Consider the following 26,863-nt stretch of genomic DNA (forward strand, 5'->3'; position numbering starts at 1 on the left):
TTTGCTATTTACACTCACGGACATCAATGTAAATACAGTAACACTACATCGTACATTTCTACTTAAAAAACGCAATTCGCTTTGCAAATGTTATGGTTTTTATATTCAAAACAAACGACGTAACGAATTGGACGGTTGGTTCTGCAACTAATAATCTGAAATATAATCGATAAAAATTTTATAAATTTACGAAATTCCACAGTAAATATAAAATCCTTTTACAATTTCAAAAGAAGTAACGTTTCACGATACGTTATATCATTTTACTTTTCAAATACGTGTATACTTTTACGGGTAATCGTAAAAGTACATGCGTAAAACGTTTATAAATTTTCAATAAAATTTTTAATGGCAGAGGCTTTTGTAAGAATCAATAAACGATTAAGATTCATTGGTTTTAAATAACAGAAAAATTCGATGAAAATTTATTCATCATTGGCTTCTTCTAAAACGGTCGCTTAACGTGCGTAAAAACAATGTAATATGACATAAACCTTATCTTGCTCCTCCCATTACAATGCTGATAAAAAAACCAATGACTACACGCATGCATTCTTGCGTATCGCAAATATAACGTTTAAGTTTCACCGCCCCCAAAGATTACTTCAGTAACTAACCGATCAGAATACCGAATTTTCCTAACTTTAAACACTTTCACCGTACATCAAATTTTGACAGATTTGGACATGCGAAATTCACCTGATTTGAGTCCTTGTGACCTTTTTCCTTTCCCCGAAATTGAAACTTGCCTTAAAAGGACGTCATTTTTTAATTCTGGAGAACATTCAAAAGACTAAAAGCCCCCTACCAATTGAAGCCTTCCAGAGTTGCTACCAGAAGTGGGAACAACGACTCCGCCGGTGTACAGCTGCCCAAGGGAACTGCTTTGAAGGGGATAATATTGTTGAAAAAAATAAAAACTTTGGTAAATAAAAAGTCAGTCTCATTACTTTTCTCACACGCCTCGTGTATATATATATATATGTGTGTGTGTGTGTGTATTACGTTTTATTTTTTGTTGTATATCAGTTATATATACTTTAATAAGTTATTTTTATGGTGTACAAAGGCATATTTATTTTCTTTTATTAAGCATGACTCTTGTTTTTCTCACGACGATACTTAAATATAAATATATAATTGCGTTGTTTATTATACGTATTTTCGTGAGATTCTGGTAGTATTTTATTTATGTTGAGGTTTAATTATTCCGTATATTAATTAATTATATAATTACATAAAATACGATTATTGTTTCGTATTCGTTTACATTAAATAAAATCAAATTATATCCTAATATAAAATAATATACCCGATTATGAAAAATTTTGGATTCCTTTACGAGTTTATTTTTTCTTTTATTTCAGTGGAATTTTAAGAGAATTTTTTTTTAAGGAAAATTTGTTATTTTTGCGTATTTATTATGTATTTTTTTTTTTAATGACTTAATAAATTTATTATAGGAGGTTTCTAATAATAAAACTGAAAATTATTTTATAGAAGCCACGCAATCTTTAATTACAAGGTTATTCGGTTTTATTAACCGAACGAAGTATGATAAATCAATTTCTATGAATTTACATGCACTTATTTTTATACCATACAGATGATTAGAATGCGCGATGGCGTATTAACTTGGCGCAGTGCCTTGATCGGAAATACTGTGTTGAATTTTTTACCTATGAGAATTTAATATTTGTTAAAGTTTCAATATAAATTCAGTTGTTCGGTATCTAATTTTCAGTGCGTTATAATTTTTATATTTGATTTATCATACCAGGGTCAGCCTTTAATCGTAAATCGTTTTATCAAAAAGCGATAAGAATTTATTCAAAATCTTTTTATGAAAATATATGTTTTTTCAACAAAATCCCGTTTATCTCCAAGCATTTTTTAGATCGCGAGACGAAATACAGTAAGCTCCGACAGTAGCAAGGCTGTTTCTTTAACCGATCGGTGAACGTTGTTCTCATCGCCAAATACGATGCGTGCTTTTTCCGCTCTAAGTTTCCTTTAATTTCAGGAAAAAATTATAAGTCGTATGGTGCCAGATCGGGACTTAACTAAGGATTATCCGATACTTTCGATCGACGTGCATTGTCGCGCATCAGACTCACTTTCATAGAGAGCTTAAATTCTGATAGCGCGCTGTTGCTTTGTTATAAATTTCGCCGTCGTAAGAAGGTCTTTGATCGTAAATCGCCTGTTTTATCGAATATTTACAGCAGTTCCTCGGTGATATCAGGTCGGGTCCAGGTATTTATCGTGCATGCTTGTTCTCCCTTCGCCGAATAACCGACACAATCTCCACGAATTCTCCTCATTCATCCTAACTTCGACTAATAGATGAATTTCGCGGACGAGTGAATGTTTTCCGCGTTTAATAAACGAATCGTTGATCGTAACTCACGATCGGCGGGATTTACGATCGACAAGGTCAGTGAAATAATTCATAAAAGTAACATTTGATTCACTCAAGAATATGGTCCTAACGACAGTGTTTGAGAAACGTTAACCGTATTCCTGGCCATCCTGACCCCGAAGTGGAAGACACACGCCATGTGACTTTTCCGGTCACCACGCCCCACCCTTTTGTACCTAGTCTTAATGGGCTTTACTGGAAATTCTTCAATAACCTCGGCGGTAGACGTATTGCAGTCTCGCGTCGGCCAGGATGCCACCGATGCAAATGCCGCGAGCGAGATTCCCATCGGTGTACTTCTAACAAAGGTGGACACGTACAAAGCAGAACGCATCTCAGTTAGTCTTAAGCAAGACTGAATCCGCAATCGATGAGGGAAGGTGAACTGAAATCACCTACACCTACCCGAGGAAGTAAAAGCGAGTCTGACACACAATCCCGGTCAGGCGTGACGTTTTTCATACGCTAAATAATTCCATACCCGTATCCCACGCACAAGCTTCAAGCTTATCTTGCGGTACCATCAAGCAGAAAAAAAAATTCGAACATTAAATTATAATAAACCGAATGTGCGAACGTAAATAAATAAAATTATAAAAATTAAATACCGATATGAAGCCGGGGTGACATAAATTTTTAATCTTTATTGTTTTACATTTATTTATTTTTATGTTTTGTTTTTTATTATACGATTACTTTAATTAAAATTATTTGAGCACTCGTTTGTATCCATCAAATTCGGGTGCAGAAAAATCAATTTTTTTTAAACGTGAAGAAGATTCATATTTAAGGACAATCATTTATTGATCCGACCCCCACAATTTTATCTAGAAATTTTTAAAGAACTCCAAAATGTAATAAAACTATAAAAAAATTAGGCATTTTTTTTTAATATTTAGTGCTTATATTTAGATAATGATCTGAACTTAATTTTTTAATAAGAAGGTAATTCTGAATAAATACAGATGTTTATTGTGTAACCGTGAAACCCTCACAACAGTCTTTAACTTTGAAAGAAGTATTAAATAGGTCCTAAGATAATTGCAAACGAACAGTTTTATCGAGCCTGTTGCCCCGTTTCGACTAATCTGTTTATATCGATAACTTATAAAATATAACGTATATTTGTAGCAGATTCAGTTAACATTTAATAGTCGGATTTTCATTTATTCTTCTAACTGAAGAATTCATCATTTTTAGCCGTTCTCGATCGATTCTAGATTTTTATTGTTTTTCGTATTTCTTAATCGCGTGTTCGATTTGCTTTTATTGTTTGTTATATTCTAATGTAAATAATATTTGTGAATTTTTACCGTCTGATGGTATTATACGTTGTAATTTCGAATAATTATTTATTTTATTTATCGGGCAGTATTGTCGGTACATTCTCTTGAGAAACGTTAAATAAGATACGTCTAATGTAATTAATATATTTTATTTAAAGGTAGTCGACCTAATTTTATTTATTGTAATCTTCTAAGTAATTTTAAGCTGTATTATTGATTAGCAGAAGAAGTTTTGTTTTTTAAAGTAGTAAGGACCTAATTTCGTTAATTTCATGTAACCTGTCGACCGGTTAGGCTATTAACCTGATCCGTAACTTTAACCTTGTTTGTTGTAATTGTTATTCTAAACCGATTCTTTTTTGTATTATATTCTAAGATAAAGTTTGCGTGTGTATTATCATACGCAGGTCATCTTTTAAATGTGGCCGTTCGTTATTTTGCATGTCGTAAGACCTACAGTGAATACCAAGTTTAGGTATATTCAGCTGCGCCATTTATTTTACTAAATATTATCTGGATATGTAAAACGTAATTTTTTTTTTAACGTAAAGGTTAAAATAACAAATAACGATTTTCTGTTTCATTCTGTTTATTTAGATACTAGCAGACCCGCGAATGTTTCGCTATCGCTAGATTTGAGTATGTACTCGTATATAGATTATATGAACGCGATTGAAATTTTGATAAAACATTAACAAAATGAACATTACGGAACTTCACAAAATTTAGAGCTTCCCTTTTCTACTTTTCCCTTCTTCCTTTCTTCCCCTTTTTCCCTGCGCGTAGATCGGTCCACTAGTTTTTTAGTCTACAGCGGACAAACATACGGATATTGCCTTTTGTATATATATAGAAGAAGAAGAAAGTCTGTATATTTGTTTGTTTCGTAAATATTTCGACACCGAATTATGGTATTTAACCGTTGTAGCTGTTGAAATATACGTATAAGATTGTTACCGTGGTAACAAGATTGCTATCGTCCACACAACTGCGTGGAAATCTAACTAGGCTGTTCTGTACTGTAATTTTTGTGAGCGGAAACTCTAGTTCTCTACTTTCTCAAAAGTCAGTTTTTTTTTTTTTAAGCGTATTAACTTTAGGGTTATAATTCTAATATCTTATTAGCATAGGCTTTCTGATGTCATTCCTCTATCAAGAATTAGGGATTTCTATTACTTTTTTTTAATTATTGAGAAAATATCAGATGCATTCATTAGTTACGATAAAAGTGATCAGTAATAATACCGATATTTTAAAGGTGTTTAAATTCACGGTTACGAGGATTAATATTATCGAATCAGAAAACTTACTACTCGATTGCGTGCGCTTACACTGCATTATTATTTTCACGTTATATGTAGATTATTAGTATTATTATCGATTTAATTTAGTTTCATTACGCTAACATTCCGTTATACGATTTCATTTATTTCTAATATTCTGTTGCGCTTTAACATTATAGCTCCGTTGAGCAAATATCTTTTATAAGTTTTCGTATCGCAGAACTTTAATTTAGAAAGTTATTCGGTAGTAGTTGCGTTTAGTAAGACGGCGTGAGTTAAGTAAACGTATTTACTGTATTTTGTTTCCGTCGCTGTATGCGGTTTTATTTATTCATCCGCAGTAAAGTAAATATAAGACAGAGTCGTCTCGCGTTACAGTTGCGGAGGGCGGTCGGTCGGGTTGCGCTCGGAAAGAAACTTATATATTTACTCGGTAGCTGTAACATTAAATTTCAATACATCCCTGGAATTAAGGGAGTCGGAATATCCTTAAGGAGTGTGGCGGGAGTTCCTGTGGGAAGAAGAACGGCTGCTGTGGGAGCCATCTTACACGCGAGTCCGACTCGCTGTAAGTGTTCTTTGGACTTTATTACGTCCCACAGACAATATAAACCATCGGCCACCACTTTTATTTATTATTTAAAAATCACCAAGCTATGGTCGGCTAGTATCTCTCTCTCTCTCTCTATTTCTATCTCTCTCTTTCTCTTCCCTACCCACCCATCCCTCTTTCTTTTTCTTTATGTTTACCCCTTCCAGGACACTCCTACCGTTTTTCCGAACTTCTTTCTCTCTTACTTCGTCTCTCATCTTATCTTATTCGTCGGTTTACGCTTTACGCTGTATTACATACGCTAAATTATTTACCGTTATCTCTTTACAAGTACTAGCGTGTACCTTACGTTCTGTATGTGCTTTCTTGAATGCGCACGCGTTCAGAAACACTTACCTCGTACGAGTTTTTGAAAAAATGAATTATTTATTCATCGTTTACTGAATTTTTTTGCTCTTTCTTCCAACATTGTTTACGTTTAAGAATTATAGTTCGAGTCAGGATAATTTTAATTTTGGATTATTAGAGCGGTTTTACACGTTAAAAGGTTTTGTAGATGTGGTATTTATTTTTAAACGTTTCTAAATAGTTAAAGTATTGTATAATTTTAATTACGATAAGGAGGAAGTATTACTGTGGTTTTGTGTAGTGCTGTATATAATTTTATATAACACTTTTTCTGGTAGTTATGATGTTCGTATACGTTCGACCGCTTTGGTGAACAATTTTTGCGTATCGCTGGTAGATTTGGTTATGACAGGCATTTCGCCAAGATTGGTGTGCAGATTGATACAAGGACAACGACATCGGGAAACCACATCACTACTTACTTTTCGTATTGAACACAGAGAGGAACGCTCGCTGACCTCCACCGTTACGCTTTAATATGATATCACGAATAACTTATTTTTATTATCGGGTCGTTTATAATCCGATACGTAACATGTATATTAGAAACCGCAAGGTTGATATTTTACCGGTTTTTTCGTTTGTTCTTTTATTTCACTAAACGTTATCGAAATGACAAATTTTAGAGTTCTTTTTTGTTTACGAATCGGATGGATAATTGTTTATCTTTATAGGTGATACAGCTAAACAAATGTTTGGCGGTTACAGATTTTTCTCTTTTTAGGCAGCCGTAATTAAGTTCCTCCTGAAGATTTTAGCATATGAAACTGATAATATTTTTCCAAGGTGGTATTAATTAAATTAACCTTCTAAGGTGTAATCGATGAATTTATTTTCCCTTTTTTCCCCGTTTCATTTTGTTTAAATTTATGCCAAATTTTAAAGAGACCTATTCACGTAGTAGGATGATAGTTTTCATCTTCTGATGGGTGTAAGGATAACATTTTATAAAACTTAGATTATGTGACGACTGTGCTTTGTTTTGCTGAGCGGCAGTTCCTAAAAAAAACAAACCATAATAATATTAATAATTCTTCACGTATTCGCTTTGAAGGTACACAACATTTGAGAGAAGTTTGGCTTTCTTTATAATCATTCAAAAATGTAAGCACCAAGAAACCGTTTCACCGCTTACTTCCCCGAGGAAGCTTGACGTTGGTCTTGTTATTCTTGAGAATGGCTAAAAACAGCGTAGATGCTTTTAGGATCGACTGCAGTTAGGTATCAGATCGCATGAAATCGTAACCGTTACGAGGTGGTTTGTGTCGAGAATCGGCTACCGAGTTGAAAATGTTCAAATCTACACGGTTCAGCCCTAGTCTACACTCGTTTCGAGTAATAGAACCTGTTTTATCGCTTTGCTATGTACACATTCAGTTATGAATACGATGTGAGACGGGATTCATCCGATCGTCTCGCCACTGGTGTGTCTAACGGAACGACGAGTCGAGTCGATACACGCTTAGCGACAGGTCGCTCGAGAAACGAACGTCGTTGTTCACCTATGTCCGTTTTTATTTGATACTTACCGTCTCGTCTGTTTTCTATTGTACGTCGTAAATTATCGGCACTTTTACAGTAGTTGTTTAAAGTTTTAATCTGACCGGTACGTTTATGTTAAGTATATATTACGTAATAATCTATGTTTAACTTTTTGTTTTTTTACTTCTTTTACATATGACAGGTTTAATGTAATAGTGACCGATTGTAATTAATTACGATATAGGTTATGATTCTTTATTCTTCAAAAAGGCCTAAGTTTTTTATAGCTCCTGATCACTTTTTTTTAGTATTTTGTGGTCTGTGAACGTTGACATTTGGTTGTTGTAGAGTTCTCTATGTGATATTCAAAGCAGGGATTGTTTAAGCACCTTTATTTTCTCATAATTTATTCTGCTTTGACTTCGTTTCGAAGAATGTCTTTTTCTCTCTAAATAGTCTTACTTCCTTCTTTCTTGCAATCACAGTACAGTTGTGTGTGAATGATTCGAAAGTACGAATGACACCTAATGCGCGTACTTAACCAAATAATAATAACTGTAGTATGTTGTGCTATATTTTACATTTTTTATCGTTCGAAAAATTTTTTGCATTTGTATGTTTTATCTCATTTTTTATTTTTGTCCATTCTGTAAACAGTTTCCTCTGTTTCGATGACTTTTCGGTTAATATTTTTTATTTGAAATTAAGAAGTAAAAATGTGCTGCGAAAAACCGATATTTTTATATTGTTGTTCATTACGTTATCACATTTCATTATTACGAGTAATCTTTAGTCGACGATTCATTTACACCGATATTAATTGACAATAACAATGAGTATCCTTTAAGCAATATTATAATTTAAAACAATAAATGATTACGCGACACATTATTAAATAAAACATGGCGCTTTCTCTCTTTGCTAATTGCCGTCAAAAGTGGTATACCCGTGAAGAAAGGATCACCGAATTCTCTTCTAGACTTTCGTCTTTGTGATTGAATGCGTATATGTACGAGTGTTTCTGTTTTTACCCAGAAAACGTTCTGATCGAAAGTTTTATTCCCTGTAATTTTTTGTTATAAAATTTTAACTCTAGAATTAGTTTTTTTTTTTTTAGTAGAAATATCTTTTACATCCATAAATGTATATAAGAACAGTTAATAGTAACGGAATCGATTTTATTTAACGGAATTTTAATTATCAAAAGGAAGAATTACGTCTTATACATTTTTGTAAGTAACGAGATCAATTATAACTTTTTGATGATTTCTTTTAAACGTGAATTTTATCGATCGAACCGGAAAATGGAGATGTTAATCGAAACTACGTGAAACAGAACTGATCTCTAGCGATAGTAATCTCTGTTCAGTTTGAGTCTACCTTTCTTCTTGGATTTCTACTTGATATTTTCAAGAGGTTCACTCTATCGGGCAAATCTTTCGTGAGTGAACGCTCGTTACGAATATTTTTTGAGTGTTTCTAGGAAGTAAAAGTTCGCGTCTTATATGGTTGTGTAGTACGGTAAATCTTCGGGCTGTAATCTCAGACTCGACTTTCGAGATCCAGTGATGATACGGTTCGGATAATATCTTACATGTTATCCCGTATGTAAGGTGCTTACAGCTGGCCGGAAGGACTAGCAACAACAGAACGGCCTACAACGAAAACCGAGATACATTTTACAAAAACGTATAGAATGTGATCCCTTTAGCTTATAATGTAAATAAATACTTAGAAAAAAGGTCAGATTTCATAACACGTCCGTATATTTCTTCATCAAAAAAGTGAAACAGTCGTAGAAGAAGTAAATGGAAAAATTATAGGTCGGGACTTAAAAAATCCAGGACAGAAGATTATAGAAAGTATGTGTTAAAATAGATCATATATATATATATATATATACATCGGGCACTTGAGTGTACGGGGGGGGGGGATGAAACATTAGTTTTTCATTTGAAGTTGAGTGAGTGCGCCGAATTTGATGATATATTGTCACTCATGAAATGCCATTTAGTGAGTATGGTCCAACGGTTGGGTGCACATAGTGCTTTCTGTGCTAAATAGTTTTATAAAAACGGTGATTCCGTGACTATTGTACAAGGTTATTTTTCAATCGGTTCCGTATTCCTTGTTATGAGCGGATACCGTTTTTTCATACAATTTACTTAAAAGTTAAAAGGTCTGAGGAAACCGGGTCCACATTAAATCTAAAACATACAGGAACAGAAAAAAAGCGTTAGAACGGCAGAAAGCATCGTTTGAACTGCTATAATGCGCAGTAAAAAACGTTCTGCGCTTAAAACATGCATTAGCATTTTCTATATCAGCGATCGACCATCGATCCTTTGACTCTTGCATAAGAACTTAAGTTTTCATCCTTATAAAATTCAAATCGTTCAGGAATTAAAAGATGCTGATTTTGTTGCCCGTATAAAACTCTTGTCAAGAAATGTTGTAGCGTTTGGACGGTGACGAAACTTAATCCACCATACGGTTATGTCACTTGAAGCTCACGGTCAGCCGTGCGGCTACGTAAATAAACAAAATAGTCGGTGTTGGAGCGCAGAAAATCCACATCAATTAACACGACAAACCGTTACATAGTCCGAAGGTCACAGAGTAGTTTGCACTGTCGTCATCTGGCATTAATGGACCGTTCTACTTTCAAGACGACGGAGGAAATTGCTACAGCAATACTGTAGAGCTTTACACAAGTCCGATCCCAATATTTTTGAGACGAGAATTAATTAGATTTTACAAATTACGTGATTCCAGCCAGACGATTCTGCAAGTCGTACCGCTTGTGTGTCTGTTACTGCGTTAAAATAACTTTATTCGAACCGTATATTCAAAGGTGGAGACATTGTTTGGCCGGTGAGATCTGATTTTGTCCGCATACGGCTTTTTTTTCTTTGAGTTTTCTCAGTATCAAGGTGTATGTCGAGCGTCCGCAAACATCAGCGGAACTAGTATTAAAAATTCAGGAAGTTAACACGTATTACACCGGCCGTGTTACGGCGAGTAATAGAAAATTTTCGATTAAGACTGCAAGATTGCGTAGATCTTAATGGTCCCTGCCCCAAGAGTTGTTTAAAATAAAAAATAAAAAGGTTATACTTCACAGAAATTTATAAAAACATTCATGATGAAATAAAAACTTCATTTAATAGAGCAATTTTCCTCGTTTCCCTTACGTACTGTGTCTGCATGTAAACACACATACAGACACACACACACACACACACACATATATATATATATATATATATATGTATGTGTGTGTGTGTGTGTGTGTGTGTGCGCGCGAGAGAGAGAGAGAGAGAGAGAGAGAGAGAGAGAGAGAGAGAGAGAGAGAGAGAGAGAGAGAGAGAGAGAGAGAGAGAGTGAGTTAGAGATTTATTATATATGCTTTCCAAATAAATGGAAACTTAATATTGAAATATTGAAAATGTGATTCTCATCTTTTTTATTTAGGCATATTTTGTAAGATAGATTAATGTTAATTACATTTTATTTTAAACAGTTAATATAAATGATATTTTTTTAAATACAGAAAATCATAAGATTATTAGAAGACACATAAATTTTTTTTTTTGTGCGCCATTTAATTTGTCGTAGCTGTTTTCTTCAACAAACCTTTTTTTTAATTTTATTCATTTATTATTATTATAATATGTATTTTTATTATAAAAACTATTTTATGGGGAACTGCTGTTGTTCGTAAGAGCTTGCGAATTAACTTTTTAATGGTGTTCACATTGTTAGTAAAATACATGATGACCTTTAAGATAATTTTTGGATGAATTTAGTCCAGTTATGTGTATACCGTATTATTCTTAGGGTCGGGGAGTGGATAAAACAGGACAATTTGTTAGTATTTTTCTAAAGCAACAGTGCAGAACCTACTGTACGTTTTGGTTTTATTTTTCTGTCACTTTTACGCTATAGTGGTTAATCGATACTGGTTTTTTTTTTTAATAGATTTGGGAATTGCTTTAATAATTGCGAACTAATTTTCATTGATTTTCATGTTATACTTGTAAATCTGTTGAAAATTAATTAAAATATTTTAAAAGAGTTGTCAGATTTCTTTGGATATATCGTTTATATACTTTTTTTTTATGTTGGAGATCGGAACGCCCGATATAAGTGCTAATAAAAAAAATTCTGCCCTTAAATTTGATGGAAACTAAAACGGTGATACTTCTTTGGTCGTTCATCTTTCATTCGATTCCGTTAACAAATCATAAATTTTTAAATCATTTTCATGTTTCTAAAGTATATTTATCTTTGACCGTAATAGTATTATGTTTTTTTTGTTATTGTAAAATGGGATTTTCAACAGTTAAAATATTTAAACGGAGGCGTTTCCAATGGATTTAAATATTATTTATAATGCGGTAAGAGCCGTTTCTACTGTAATCTTATAGTCGTGTTTAAAATTTATTTCTTTACAAAGGGGGTCGTTAAATATAAATACGAATAATGCCGTTATAAACCTCGAAGAAATGATATTTATAATATTATCGAGGAAACATATATACCTACCTTTCTCTCAAAAATGATCAAGCAAATAGAATAATTTTCATAACGATTTTTCTCGTTTTATTTTGAAAAAAATGTTTTGTAGTTAGCGTATGGTATGTAGTTCTCGGGCAGAGTAATATTGTTGAACGCGTGGATAGAATTCCGATTATAATAACACCGCTTTGTAAACAAAATGGTGTTCTATCAACTGACAAGTTCTCGCGAGATGATCAAGTTGATCGAAATCGATCAAATTTTTGTTTATAACAAAAAAACCGTGATTTTTGCCCTTAAGCGATCTAATAAAACGCTAAGGATCTACGCCTACATATATTCTTCAGTAAAGCATATATAGTCTCTTGGGGCTCCGTCAAAAATCAGAATGAGTATTCATGATGTAATAAAAATGACCTGGCAGATCGTTATTTGCCGCCCGTTGGTATGAATCGAGTAAACCGATATTTAGAAAATTATAATGTTAACTGATCCTTGTTTTTGTGTTACTAATGTGCAATCTTTGCTAAAAAGAACGGTCGCTTATTCTAAAATAATAACAATATTCACACATTTAGCGACGACGAAACAGTTTTCTTGTAACTCGACACAATACTTACGAGAAAGGATCCTTCTGTTGCCATTTTTAATAAATTTCCGAACCGTTTGAAAAATTTTCGTACCGATTTATGTAAAATACATTAAAGATTTTTTTATTACGGAAGCAATAATAGTGGGTTGATGATTTTTTTATATGTATGTCCTACGTGTACCTAAATATGTGCTTAAAATAATGTTCAATATCGGCTTCTGAATTGTGAATTATTTTGTATTAATTACAAAATAAAATTTTGTAAAAATACGAAAATTTTGTATTAATTACTTTACTTCCTTGTACGAAGTAAACAAAGAATTGTGATCGCGTAAAAATTTCGGTTTTTAGATTTCAACGGAAATATCCATTTTGACCGTCCCTGAACCCATTTCGACTAGTTTCGGCATGACGTCTGTACGTACGTATGTATGTATCTCGCATAACTCAAAAATGATTAACCGTAGGATGTTGAAATTTAGGATTTAGGACTGTTGTAACAACTAGTTGTGCACCTCTCTTTTGATTGCTATCGACTGAACCAAAGGTGTCCAAAAAAGCTTAAAATCCAAAAGAATTTGGATTTTTGACTTTTTCTTAACTGCAGTAATAAGCTCTCGTTGAGAGATTTTCAACGATATATCATAAGTGTTACTTATTTTCATCGGTTCCAGAGTTGTAGACAAATCAAATTTTAATTAATGAAATATTTGGTTCTTACAAAGGAAGACACTCATTTCAAATCAGACTTCATCTACTTTTTTAACATTTTTTTTTTTTTTTAATTTAAATATATTGATTTATTAATAATTATAAACCCGTAATTGTAAAACTTTTTTTACAATAACTAATAATTCACTAACAATAAAAAATCCCTTTCGACACGCTCGAAGGCGGAGGTAGATTTCACCGGTGCTAAGTAGGGGATAAAATACGGATTTGAATACTAGATCAAGGATACCGGTGTTCTTTGGTGGTTGGGTTTCAATTAACCACACATCACAGTAATGGTCGACCTTACATTATACTAAACTACACTTCACTTATTCCCGTACATATCATACTCATTCATCCTCTGAAGTAATACTTGACGGTAATTCCCGGAAGGTAAACAGGAAACATAAAAAAAGTATGGGATAAAAAAAATAAAAACTTAAAGTTAAGACAAACTACAAATTTACTCAATACGACAACGGTTGCATGTGAAAAAACCGTTTTATATGTTTAGCATACGACAAGCCTCAACTTCTTACATTTCCAGCAACATTTTTGTCATTCCCTGGTCATGTGAAAAATCGCTTTAGACAGAAGTTTTAGGTAATGTTTACAGGACTAACCACCACTTTTAACCGATTCGATACTCTGCCTATTAAGGGAGGTATGATTTTTTGTTTGTTTTCTAAACCGAATTTTTCCACTCCCTGGGCCAATGATTGATGATATCAATAAATTTTACTTAGATAAGTTTTATCCAAAGAATAGTAGGAACTTTAAACGAATTCTATATTTTACCTAATAAGAACGTTATAGCGATATTTTGTTTTTTCGTAAAAGCTCTTCCATTTTCACCGTCATGGTCTGATTTTGCCCATTAACGAACTCGGCCGAAATTTTGGGTCGTTATATTTTATACATCATTTTGAAAGTGATTGGCGCAAAATTACGGCAGTTATCGTGCCCACACGAAAGTGAAATATGTGAAACGCGAAGATATGTCGAAATATTCCGGAAGTCGAATCATGGTATCCATTACAATAGGTCGCTTTCTTATGAAATCTTCCTAAAAAAAACATATATTAAAAAATCAGAAGTTATTAGTGAAATAAAATTTTATGTACTTTTAAAAATTTATGTATGTAATTTAATTGGCATTATTATATATGTGTATATGTAATTGATTTGGTGAAACGTCTGATTATTTAATATTAATTGAAAATTAGAATTTGGATTCGAATTATTTGTGGATGTTCAGTTTAATTTTACCTACATTAAAGTTAACTACAGAGCGACTGAAAAATAGACCCTCACAAGAACAACATATACACTGAGGCATACATGCCCGATCGTTAATAATTGCAAAAAATTCGTATCTTTTAGTTCATTACTCCTTTGATATGTCGGACAGTATGCTTCCTAAGTCGGAGTTGATCATCATTTCGTTTATTTTTTTGTTGTCAATCATTTAATCGCTCTTTGGTTTGGTATAATTCTTCTGATCTTAATTCGTCTACACGTTCTCTTGTTTCGGCAATCGTGTAAGTGACCACTTTATTAAAGAATTGGAGCATCGTATCTAACTTTCAAATGAAATAAATTTAAATGAAGCGCAGCAAAAAATTTGTATATGTAATTTAATAGGCGTACGAGGAAGTCATGTATAGTCTACATCAAATTTTTTGTATTTAATTTATTTACCGTAAAATTATTTCACGCGTTTGCGTTTAAATAATTAACGCGGACTTTAATTAAACACGTCTATTTTTTATCATATTATTTTTTTATATTTATAATTTATCATGATTTGAGGTGATCTATTATGTTCCTATCAGAATAAAGATTTATTCATTTAATTTTTTTCTTTTCCATACGAAGTTTTCCTTCGTTTTTATTTACAAAAATGTTAAGTATCTTGGAGCTCATTTTCTACATATAAATTTTAATTTTAACTAACTAAAAAATAAGACGATTTATGAAAATCAAACAGGGTTAGGAAGGTTGTTTCTCTTTTACTCTCTCTCTCTCTTCCCCCCAAAAAAACCGGATTCTTTTTTTTCATATTTATTGATAGAAATAGAAAATAAAGCGACTTAGAAGCCGAACGCGGTACGACCTACTCTTTCGCCCGGAGGTGGACGGTAAATTTTTACGCCGTGGTTAGCGTTTGAAGGTCGAACAAAGTCGTTTGAAAGTCGGGATGGCTTGTCTCTCTTAGAATCGCCGGTCACTGCTTCGGCCCACATCTACAGTGAAAGAAAGTTCACAGGGGTTTTGTTGCGAAAATGTAAATTTTCTAGAATTTCTGAACGTACGTTTTACCTTACTTCGAAACGATGATTATCTTCGATTTTAAACAGAGTATTACGGTTTTGAAATTATTACGATGAGATAGAATTTAATTCTACGGAAATGTTTCGCGTTATCGTTGCGTCGTTGATGGATCGGCGTTTTTTAAATCTATTATGGTTGTATCAAACTAGTCGCTTCTTCGTGTCATATTTAAAATTGTAATTCCTTTAGTTTATAATTTGCGCCCGGTGTACTGTATTTAAAAATATATTTCTTTTGTATCTTTCTGTGTATTTAAAACCTGAATCGTGTTTTTAAGTTTTAAATTTTACAATTATAATATTAAATACCCCTTCCACACGATTAGGATCTAAGTTGGTCGTAAACTTATTATTTTTATTTATGAAATTTTTTTGATGATAATTTTTGGCTTCCAGGTTAAATAAGGTAAACCAGATCAAATTGGATTTGAACAAATATTTTTTTCTTTCTTTTAATTTCTAGAAAACTGAAGGTTTATAACTTATAACCTATTTTATAAGATTTATAGCTGTTGTATGTATTATTATTTTGAAGTTTTAAAATGGAGTTGAATTTAATATCCGGAGTAGAAAGCTCTTTATATATGTATATAATATAGCACTGCTACTCGTGTAGATTATAGGCTTTGTCAAAAACAAAAATCTCAGCAGGATATTGCTATTTAAAAAAATATTTAATATAACAAAATGATTAGTATATTTACAAGTCATGTTACCAACTTGTATCATTTATTATGTTGTATCGAGAATAAAAAGTAATAATAATAATACTGTGCAAAAGGTAAAACTATAGACACATTTTATCTTCTATTTTATCGTTTTCTCTGATATATATATATTACAGCGTATCAATTTACAAGATTGCTTTTTATATTTATATATATATAAAAAATGTTTAAAATACTTTTATGATGTATTTCCGGTTCTTGATCGATGAAATTTCCTACGTCATAGTTATTCACGTCATTATTTATAATCATATTGTTCTTTTAAAAAGTTATTTAATACTATTAATTTGCATAAAAAAGTAATAATAGTTAAAACAAAAGTGAAAGGTTTTATTTTTACGCGGCGTTCAGGATGAATGGCATTTATAGCGTTTAAAGAATTGCGGTTTCATCGGAAGGTAAAGATGCGCGTAGCAAAATTAAGGTGCGGTTCGGTTGTTAAACGTCAAGAGGTTTCCACCTCCTAAGGGCTACCGTACTTTTTCTTTTAATTTCGTTTGTGCGTGTTCCAGTTTATTCGTTGGATTTTATTAATGCGCGCACGATTATTTGTTTTATATTTGTATCCTTCTTGCTATTTATTATACCAAGGCGTATCTTATAATAGGTGTCGACACACCTATTCAATTTTATGTTTATCATTTAACGGTACGCAGTTTGTTTAAGAGAAAAGCGCAAGCGATTAATTGCTTCTTCGTATTATGATTATTACTTTTACTTATTTTTTTGAGTATTGTTTATCATTATTTTGTAGTTTTTATGTAAATTAAACCAAGTTTTATTTATAGGAATGCGATTTTTGCGCTTGATGTATTTAACCCGTTTCAGAGAATCGTATTCTCGTAAGAAGAAAGTACATTCTGTTAAAATTTTAATATGAATTCCCTAAACGCAATAATAATTAATTAAAATGATTAATTTCATTACTGGTTAATTAAAATTAATTATTTTACAACGTTGTTTAAAATTAACTTATGCGTTGTTTTAAAACTAATTTGAATTATTTTGAAATAATGCTCGATTGTTTCTTGAGAAATCTTCTGTCACCCGTAAAAATCCGATATAGGCAATGAGAAAATTTACGTTATTATGTAGTTAATAGAACGTGTATAAAAAAGCACAGATTTTTACACGTTTCACACAGATATAAAATCGTGTTAAAGTAGAGACTACATTTTTATTCTTCAGCGTTTCGTTAATTTTTCGTGAAAAATTTCAGTAATGGAGTAAAATTTTACAGCGTAACTGAACAGTGATCGCTGAATAAAATACAACCGTTCTCTATTTTTTTTTTTTTGTTATGAAACTATTAATTACTATAATGCTTTAAACTCATCGGTAAAGAAAGTATAAAGCATGATATAACGTTAACAGGAGGCTATGCGACAGATATAAAACAAGGAACTGTACTAGTGAGAATGAGCCGTTCGGTAATACGACAGTAAACCGCCTCAAAAACATAAGAAGGTAATAAAGATAAAATGAATTTTTTAAAACAAAATTTCTAGGATATGTAGAGCTAATTCAGGGGCAGGCGGTCAGCTTACAATGGAATTTATCGATACTCTTTTGCAGGCTGGTAGAGAGAGGGACCGTACATTAAATACAAAATGAAAGCTTCCAACTCAGCTCCGTTTTAGAGTAAACTTCGTTTAAACATAGAGCTTAAGTTTTTCGAGCGGTTCAAGTAGCTTGGTTTTAGATGTTCGGATTCGAGTCTTCGTGTCTTTTCTTTTAATGTTTTCTTACACATATACTAGCGCAGTGAATATTTTTTATTTCAAAGCGGCCTATTGTAGAATGCTTCCCATTTTATTGCTTATTAATTTTTCCATGTTTCCTTATTTTCTCGGACTGCTCCCGTGTTTCTTCTGTTCGTTTTATCATGTGGATGTGGTTATTATTATTATTTTATTTGAGAATACAACAGTAATTAACACAACAACCAAATTTTGTTGTATTAATCTAGAAAGAATTGAAATAAATAATTTCCGGTTTGCCTCTTTCAATTTCCGTTTGATTGTTTTTATAATTGTCATCCTACAGATTGCAACAGGGTTACTGAAATTCAAAATAAATTTATTCATTTTTATTTTTTCAAGTTTTATAAAGTAGAATCTGTTTGGTATCTATTTGTTAATACTTCATTCCTCCTGTGTTCTCTATTCTCACACATTCATAAAGCTTTTTAGGTTAATATAACTATTCTATTCAAATAAAATAATAATCGGCAAACATGAAACGCGTACATATGCAAGAAAAAACTGAAAGTTAAAAAAAGCTGGTATTCAAACCCTAGACCTTTTGATTATGAGAACATAACGTTCGCCGCTCTACTGCTGCCGCTACTGTGACCTTACATATACAAAGAATACAATTATGTTACTTTACCCCCTCCAAAATTTTATAATGGAATTTACTCCAAAAAGGAGCCGAGTTGGAAACCTCCATTTTGGTTTTAAAGCAGAGACCCTCCTCGTACCGGCTTGCTAAATGTCATCGATAAATTCATTGTAAGGTGACTGCCTGCCCTTGTAAGATATCTGCCGACGATAAACGAACTTTTACTCGAGTCGACTTGCTATCTAATCTCCCGTTCGGCCGGCCGTTGAAACAACATAAGTCCATTTATACGTGCGTATATATTTTTTATTTTATTTCTATAACCTCCGGAACCACCGTAAGGTATTACTTCAGAGGATGACATGCGTGAATGTAAATGACGTGTAGTCTTGTACGAGTCTCAGGTCGACCGTTCGTGAGATGTACGGTTAATCGAAACCGAACCGCCAAAGAATCCCGGTATCCACGATCTAGTATTCAAATCCGTACAAAAGTAACTGCCTTTACTAGGATTTGAACGTTGGAACTTTCGATTTCGAAATCAGCTGATTTGCGGAGACGTGTTCACCACTAGACCAACCCGGGGTGCGTTAAGTCCATTTATATCTACAGACGTCTTTGTACCTTTCATTTTATTGCCGAGGCGTCTAATGTTTGTTTATTATTACTTTTTATTATTCGTAAACGTACTCTCAGATAAACTTCAACTTATTAAACCGATTAATCTATTAATAGTGAATTAAATTACGTTAAAAGTTAGTGTAATTGAACTTAATTATCGTTTTATCTAATATAAAGATATTATTATAAGATATAAAGAAAACCGGATTCTTCTTATATCTAACATCTTATACCGACATATAAGATGCATTAAAGAATATTTGTTACGTATATTTGCTCTTCTTTAGATATAAATTAATTTTTATGCGTTTGACGGCCTGCAGTGTACTTTCTGTGAAATATATTATTTCTATTACATATCAAATCGTATCAACATGGCGGTAACTTTCCTTCCTATAATAATTAAGTATTGCGACCGCCGTCTTTCTTGTATTGGCTTAACGAGGGAAGAAAAAATTATCGTTTCTCCGTATAATTTTAACCTTAGTGGAAGGGCTTCGGCAGAAATCGGTCGTCGTTAAAAAGTAACCTTCCGATAATCTGCCTTACTTTTTTAAGGGGCTGAAAGGATTTCATTATAACAATTGATATCGGCGATGTAATTAACTTTTGATATTAGAGTCGGCTTGATTTTTGTTTATATTTTTAATTTTAATACAAACGGTGATTTTGTAAATGATGTTCAGTATGTTCGATGTCGAATTATAGTCGAGTCGCTATTAGTGCTTTTCATATTTGTAACGTAACAGTCGGTTAACCTTTCACAAGTTCACCGTTATATCGTACTACGGCAACGATTGTACGACATATTCTCTTTATCGGAATGAACCTATCTCATATTAAAAGAATAGGACGTAGTTATATCGATAATATATGATAAGCATCGAACTATCGATAATATTTTATAGGGAGACTATAGAGCGTGTTTCCCCGTTCTTATCCCATTAATAATGATGATTATAATAACGGTCGGCCTTACATTTTCTTTTAGATTTTCATCTGCCGTGATCCGTGTTTGTGTAGCGGTCGTTACGTGTTACGTTAGATGAATCTGTCGAATATTAAAACATTTTTTCCCAGGTAGGTAGTAATACGCGCTACGGTACGGTACATAATCAGAATAATTCCGCCCGGGTCATGCGCTATAAAAAAAAGGTCGTGACCTATCTGTTGCTATCGTCGTATTAATAAACATATACGCTATACGCCGGGTACGTTTATTATTACTATTAGTTTGTTCGTTCTATCGGTCGCACGAATGTTACGACGCGAACATTAGATCTATTCTACAGTACACAACCGTTACTTTGTATTAAAAGATTCTGTAAACAGTGTGTATACATTATTATTGAATAATATTATTATACTGTAAATTCATTCGTTATTTTGTTAAAAAATTATATTTCTAAGATTATTATCGGTTGTTCATTATTATTACATAATGACATTATTATTCAAATATTTATTATTTTTTTTTAATCCTTTGCATCTTTTTTCTGGAATACATTTTATAGTTGCCATTTCATATATATATATATATATATAAAATGAAATTACACAAGCGCGCACGCGGGATGTTTTACGAAGAAGCAGTCATAATTTCAGGATATGTTTCTATATGTGAAAATAAAAAAAGTTTACTTACATAAACATGGGTCCGGAAACGCTTCGTTTTCGTGTTAAACTGTAAAATGTTTTCTGCCCGAAGGGTATAATGAAGCCATACTGAACTTAAATTAAGGGGTAAATTTGTGGTTTTTGACCTGAAAATGTAAATAAACAGGACCCACAAGTATATCTACTAGTTTAAAAAAAATTATAAAATACTAAGAATAGGTGTTGCAAAACATAATTTTTTTAGGTTTAATGTACAATTATTCTGTTAAAGCGCTAGTGTACAAATAACAATTTTACAACAAACTCGGTTGAAAATTTACTTTTGAGAAATCGATGAAAGAAGTGTCGACCAAACATGAAGAGAAGGAAATTTGACTTTTAATTAAAACAGTAACAAATCGAAACGCGGTCGATAAATACTGTATTTTAGTTATAGATCGAAACAGGGGATCTACTCGATATTGGAAAATTATTTCCAATATCGCCGATATTGCAAATAATTTTCCAATATCGGAGATTATTATCGGAATTATTACTATTATTATTGAGTTGAATGTCGAAGTGATCGGTATCTACTATTAAGTTGTGTTCTTTTAGTTAATTATTGTAATATTTTTATTTCTTGTGTGTATTACTAAGAATATTTTACAAATATTTAAATTTTAAATTATCTTATTAGATAAGAACTTCAATTAAAACGAATAATATTTGCGTTTTGCATTTCTGAATTTAATAATTTAAAACTATAAAGTTAGTTAATTAACGGTATTAAAGGTAAATAGACTTTTATTTATTATTAATCCTAGACTCTATACATTTTACATCTATCTATTTGTATTTAAATAATTTCTTTCAATATGTGATAAACCAAATTAAAGGTTATAGGTCCCTTGTAACTGTTGACAACGATTAATTTTGTAAAGACGTAATTTTGGTGCATTGTAGAATATGTCTTTTCTGTTTTTCGAATAAGATCGTGGATTGCTCTAAATGTAATGCAGTATTACCGTCTGATGGTAATTTTCTTGATTGCAAATCGTGTAAATCCAAGTTGCATTTTGAATGTTCAGGCTTATCACCTCTAACTTGGAAAACCAAATTTACTATGCAAAGGAAAGATTATAAGTGTATTTTATGCCGTACGGCTAATAAAAAAGTAAATAGTTTTAATTCATCACGTCACTTCTGTAGAGCTTGGTACTATCGATTTGTCTTTGAAACATTTTATCGAACAAATATTTGTCAAAAACTTTTCTTCAAAACTATTTTTACAGATGGAACGGGTATTTATTTTAGTATTATTTAGGGTATTTAAACAGCAAGAAACTGAAATTTCTAAATTGAAATTTGAATATTACTGTCTTAAGAAAGATTTTCAGCATTTAAGTCGGTATTCTCGTAACAAAAATCTTGATGTATCTGGCTTGCCGGAAACTGAAAAAAGTAATGATGAACTAAAACATAATTTAGAAGGTTTGTATAAGAAAATGGTTATTGAACTTCCTGAATCAGATTTTGTAGCTCGTAGATTAAACATACGCGACAATATGCTAAAAAATTTAAGTCAAAACCGATTGCGATTCGGTTTTTAAAAGGACAATGTTTTAGACTGCTAAAATTTTAAAGGATAAATTATCGTTGTTAGATGATAACTTTCCAAATGATCCTGTTTTTTTATTAATGTTCATATGATTCCGTTTTTTAGAAATTTGTTTATAGAATCTAAGTAAAGGTTACCGATTCTTGTGGTTTACTGGATCTGATATATTTATCAGAAAGGACTCAAAAAGTTGCAAAATTAATATAACTGATCTACCTGACCTAGAAAATTTATAATAAGGTATTATGTTTTGAGGGGCCATAATCCCTTTTTTATGATCTTTAAATTCTTTAATAAAATTTAAATTGAGAGGTGAAAAATGAAATGTTTCACTGAAAAAATCAGGACAATGATTTGATGAGATCGCTTGTGCTTCACAACTTTAAGCATAGAACTACTGCTTTTGAAAGATCTTAATCTGTCATTTAAAGAACAAAAAGGAAATCCTGTTAACTAGAGTGCCATATTTGAAATAACATTTGTCTCTGGTTAGAAACGTTTTGTAGGATATCTCCATAATGATTGAACAAAATGTCGCCGTACAACACAACCCCGAGCACCTCCAAGATTACGACGTCCACGTCCGTTAATTTATCCAGTCGTTACCTGTCTTTTATGCAAGGAGGTAAACTGCTTGGTAAAAAGGCTGAAGCTATTTTATACTGAGCATACTTCCACGATTGCCTTCAAACTTTTTCATCAACTAACACAATTTAAAAAAATTGGTAGAAAATAAGAATATTTATCAAAAGTGCTCAATGATACAAAGCAGCTGGACTGAAGCGCAACCATATCGGAGAGGTATTTGTTGAGAACCAGACTAAGGAATGATTCCTGAAAGAGAGCAGCAGCTGTTTCGGTAGTTTTTACGGGCGTAGGTCAAGAGGACTTAAACGGCCATATAACATCACTCACTCTTCCGAGTACTGCGCAGCTGAAAGCAATGGAAAAGACAACCTGTTTTTTTTCCAAGAAAATGTAACTCTGCATTTTCATGTAATAAAAATGAAGGCGCTTTCCTTGGTAAAATATTCTGGATAAACTAGTTACCTGTTCGGATCTCCGAGTGGGGACTGCTGCGGAAGGGGTCACCAGAAATAAAAAAATAACGTTCTACGAGCGGAACGTGGAATGTTAGAAGTCTAATAAAGGTTGGTAATTTAGGAAATTTAAAGACGAAAATAGATAGGTTAAATGTAGATGTAGGCATTAGCCAGGTTCGTTGAGAATTACCAAATGACTTTTGGTAAGGTGATTTTAGAGTAATTAACTCAGTTTCAAATAAAGGGCAGGCAGGAGTAGGTTTCGTAATGAACAAAAAGATAGGGAAGAGAGTAGAGTATTTCAAAATGCATAGCGATAGAATCATTGTAATAAGGATAAAATCAAAACCTAGCCGACAACGATAGTTAACGTCTATATGCCTACAAGTGTCCATGATGATGATGATGATGATGAGGTAGAATGTGTATACGAAGAAATTGACGAAGCAATTAAACACATAAAAGGGGATGAAAATTTAATAATAGTTGGAGATTGGAATGCAAGCATTGGAAAAGGCAAGGAAGGAAATATTGTGGGTGAATACGAGCTGGGCAAAAAGAATGAAAGATGGGACCAGCTTATTGAGGTTTGCACGAAATATAATTTAGTATAACACCCAGTTTAAAACTTATAATAGAAGAATATACACATGGAAAAAGCCAGGCGATACTGCAAGGTATCAGATAGATTATATCATAGTTAAGAAGAGATTTAAAAATCAACTCGTCGACTGCAAAGCTTACCCTGGAGCAGACATTAATAGCGACCATAATTTAGTGATAATGAAATGTAGAGTGGGGTTTAAAAACCTTAGGAAAATGTCACATGAATCGGTGGAATTAAAAAAAAGCTTGAAGAAGAGGAGGTAAAGAAGGCGTTAGAGGAGGGCATCATCGCAAGAAGTTTGAGTAAAATAGGTAAGGTAGAAAATGTAGGAGAAGAATGGGAGAATATTAAAAAGGAAACTCTTAAACCAGCAGAAGCGAACTAAGGCAAAGAGAACTGGTTGAAAACCTTTGATATCTAAGGATATATTGCAGCTGATGGGAACGTAGAAATTATAAGAATGCTGGTGATGAAGGAAGTTAAAGGAACTGTTGACAGTTATTAACAGAATTTGTGCAAATTAGCAAAAGAAGAATGGATTCAAAAAAAGTGTTCAGTAGTAGAAAGAGAAATGATCATCGGTAAAGTAGACGGAACATAAGGAAAGTTGAGGAGGATTTTGTGGTACATAAATTAAAATTTTATAATGTGTTAAACAAAGATGGTATACCGATTTATAATACGAAAGAAAAGGTCAGTAGGTGGGTGGAGTATATTGAAGAGTTATACGGAATAAATGAATTAGAAACTGGTGTTATAGAAGAAGAGTAAGTCGAAGAGGATGAAAAGGGAGATAAAATACTGACATCTGAATTTAAGAGAACATTAAAAGATTTGAATGACAGAAAGGCTTCTTGGATAGAAGAGATACTTGCAGAATTACTGCACAGAGAAGGTGAGGAAGCGATAGATAGATTATTCAAACTGGTGTTATATTTACGAAAAAGGGGAAGTTCCGTCGGATCTCAAAAAGAGTTTTATTATCATGATGCCAAAAAAAGCCGATCAGATAAATGTTAAGAACACAGAACACTTAGCTTAACTACTCGTGCATCAAAAATCTTAACTAGAATTTTATACAGAAGAATTGAGAGGAGAGTGGAAGAAGTGTTAGGAGAAGACCAATTTGGTTTCAGGAAAAGTATAGGGAAGCAATTTTAGCACTCAGATTAATAGTAGAAAGAAGATTAAAGAAAAACAAAAAAACACTTGGCATTTATAGACTTAGAAAAGGCATTCGATAATGTAGACTAGAATAAAATGTTCAGCATTTAAAAAAAAATAGGTTTTAAGTGTAGAGCTAAAAGAACAACAATTGCTAACATTTACAGGAACCAAACTGCAACAGTACTCTAAGAACATAAGAATGAAGTCATAATAAAAAAGAGAGTTCGACATGGATCTTCCCTATCCTTGTTACTTTTAAATCCTTACATAAAACTAGCAATGATATTGAAGAAAAATTTAGATCCGGAGTAACTGTGCAAGGTGAAAAGATGAAGATGCTACGATTTTCTGATGATACAGTAATTCTAGCAGAAAGTAAAAAAGATTTGGAAGAAACACTGAATGGCATGGATGAAGTCCTACGCAAGAACTACCGCATCAAAATAAAGAAGAACAAAACGAAAGTAATGAGATGTAGTAGAAATAATAAAGATGAACCGCTGAATATATAAATTTTGTTAATTGGGAAGTAGAATCGCTAAAGATGGACGAAGCAGGAGCGATATAAAATGCCGAGTAGCACTAAACGAAGGAAAAATTAAAGAAGGAATATTTGTTGGTTCTCAAATAAGAGAGTCGGTCAAAGATAATTTATTTAACTCGATGTTAAATAATGCAGAAAGTCAGGTTGGACTTTATTTAAAGACGTTTGCCAACATTTTCTCGGCAAACAAAAATCCGACCGCTACCACGATATTGTTAATCAACTTCTTACTTCATACAGTGCTATGGGATGTAATACGTTTTTGAAATACATTTTTTCCACTCGCATCTGGATTTTTTCCGGACAACCTCGTAGACATAAGTGACGAACATGGTCAACGTTTCCAACAAAAGATTTCGGTGATGGGAAGCCGCTATATCGGGAAATGGAATCCTAACATGCTAGCCGATTACTGTTTGACATTATTTTGGGATGTGCCTGAGGCTATTTATAAAAGAAAAGGATCAGCAAAATCATTCTAACACAGGTATGACCATGCAAAATTATAACTTTTACAGATTCTAACTATATTTTCCCTTCATTTTTTTTAAAGCCTAATTTACTTAAAACTAAGAAAAATTGTATTTGGGTGATAGAAAAATTGTATTTACGGATCTGTAATGTAAACAAAAAAGCAATTCAAGAAATGGTATCACACATACAAAAAAATTACATCAAAAATGGTAACATTAAAAAAATCTGTTATTTTTCCTGGTAATTTTATGTAAGTAATCGAATGTTATTTGTGTACACCATTTTTGAATGGTTGTCTTCTTTTTCCTTTCCTTTTCTCTTGTCTTTTTTCTGTGTAACACACAGAGTTACTTTTGTGTCTTTTCTCTGTGTAACATTTTTTTGTTCCTTTTCTCTTGTGTCTATATTCCGATATTCTTGCGGATTTTTGTCAGCCACTAGCATACAAGTGTTGCTATCTTGTGTGCATACAAGGTTACCTGTGTAGGGTTTTTTCCTGTTTAGCCTTCGGGAATTACCGTTCAG

The 26,863-nt window shown here is 32.5% G+C and overlaps 1 protein-coding gene across 2 annotated transcripts in view; it reads left to right on the forward strand.

The window, feature by feature from the left end:
- Window positions 1-26,863, forward strand: part of klar (klarsicht) — a 1,056,371-nt gene that overhangs the window by 317,837 nt on the left and 711,671 nt on the right. The gene's annotated exons all lie outside the window — the stretch shown is intronic.

The sequence above is a fragment of the Lycorma delicatula genome, chromosome 7, assembly GCF_047948215.1.
Source record: "Lycorma delicatula isolate Av1 chromosome 7, ASM4794821v1, whole genome shotgun sequence".
Lineage (NCBI taxonomy): Eukaryota > Metazoa > Arthropoda > Insecta > Hemiptera > Fulgoridae > Lycorma > Lycorma delicatula.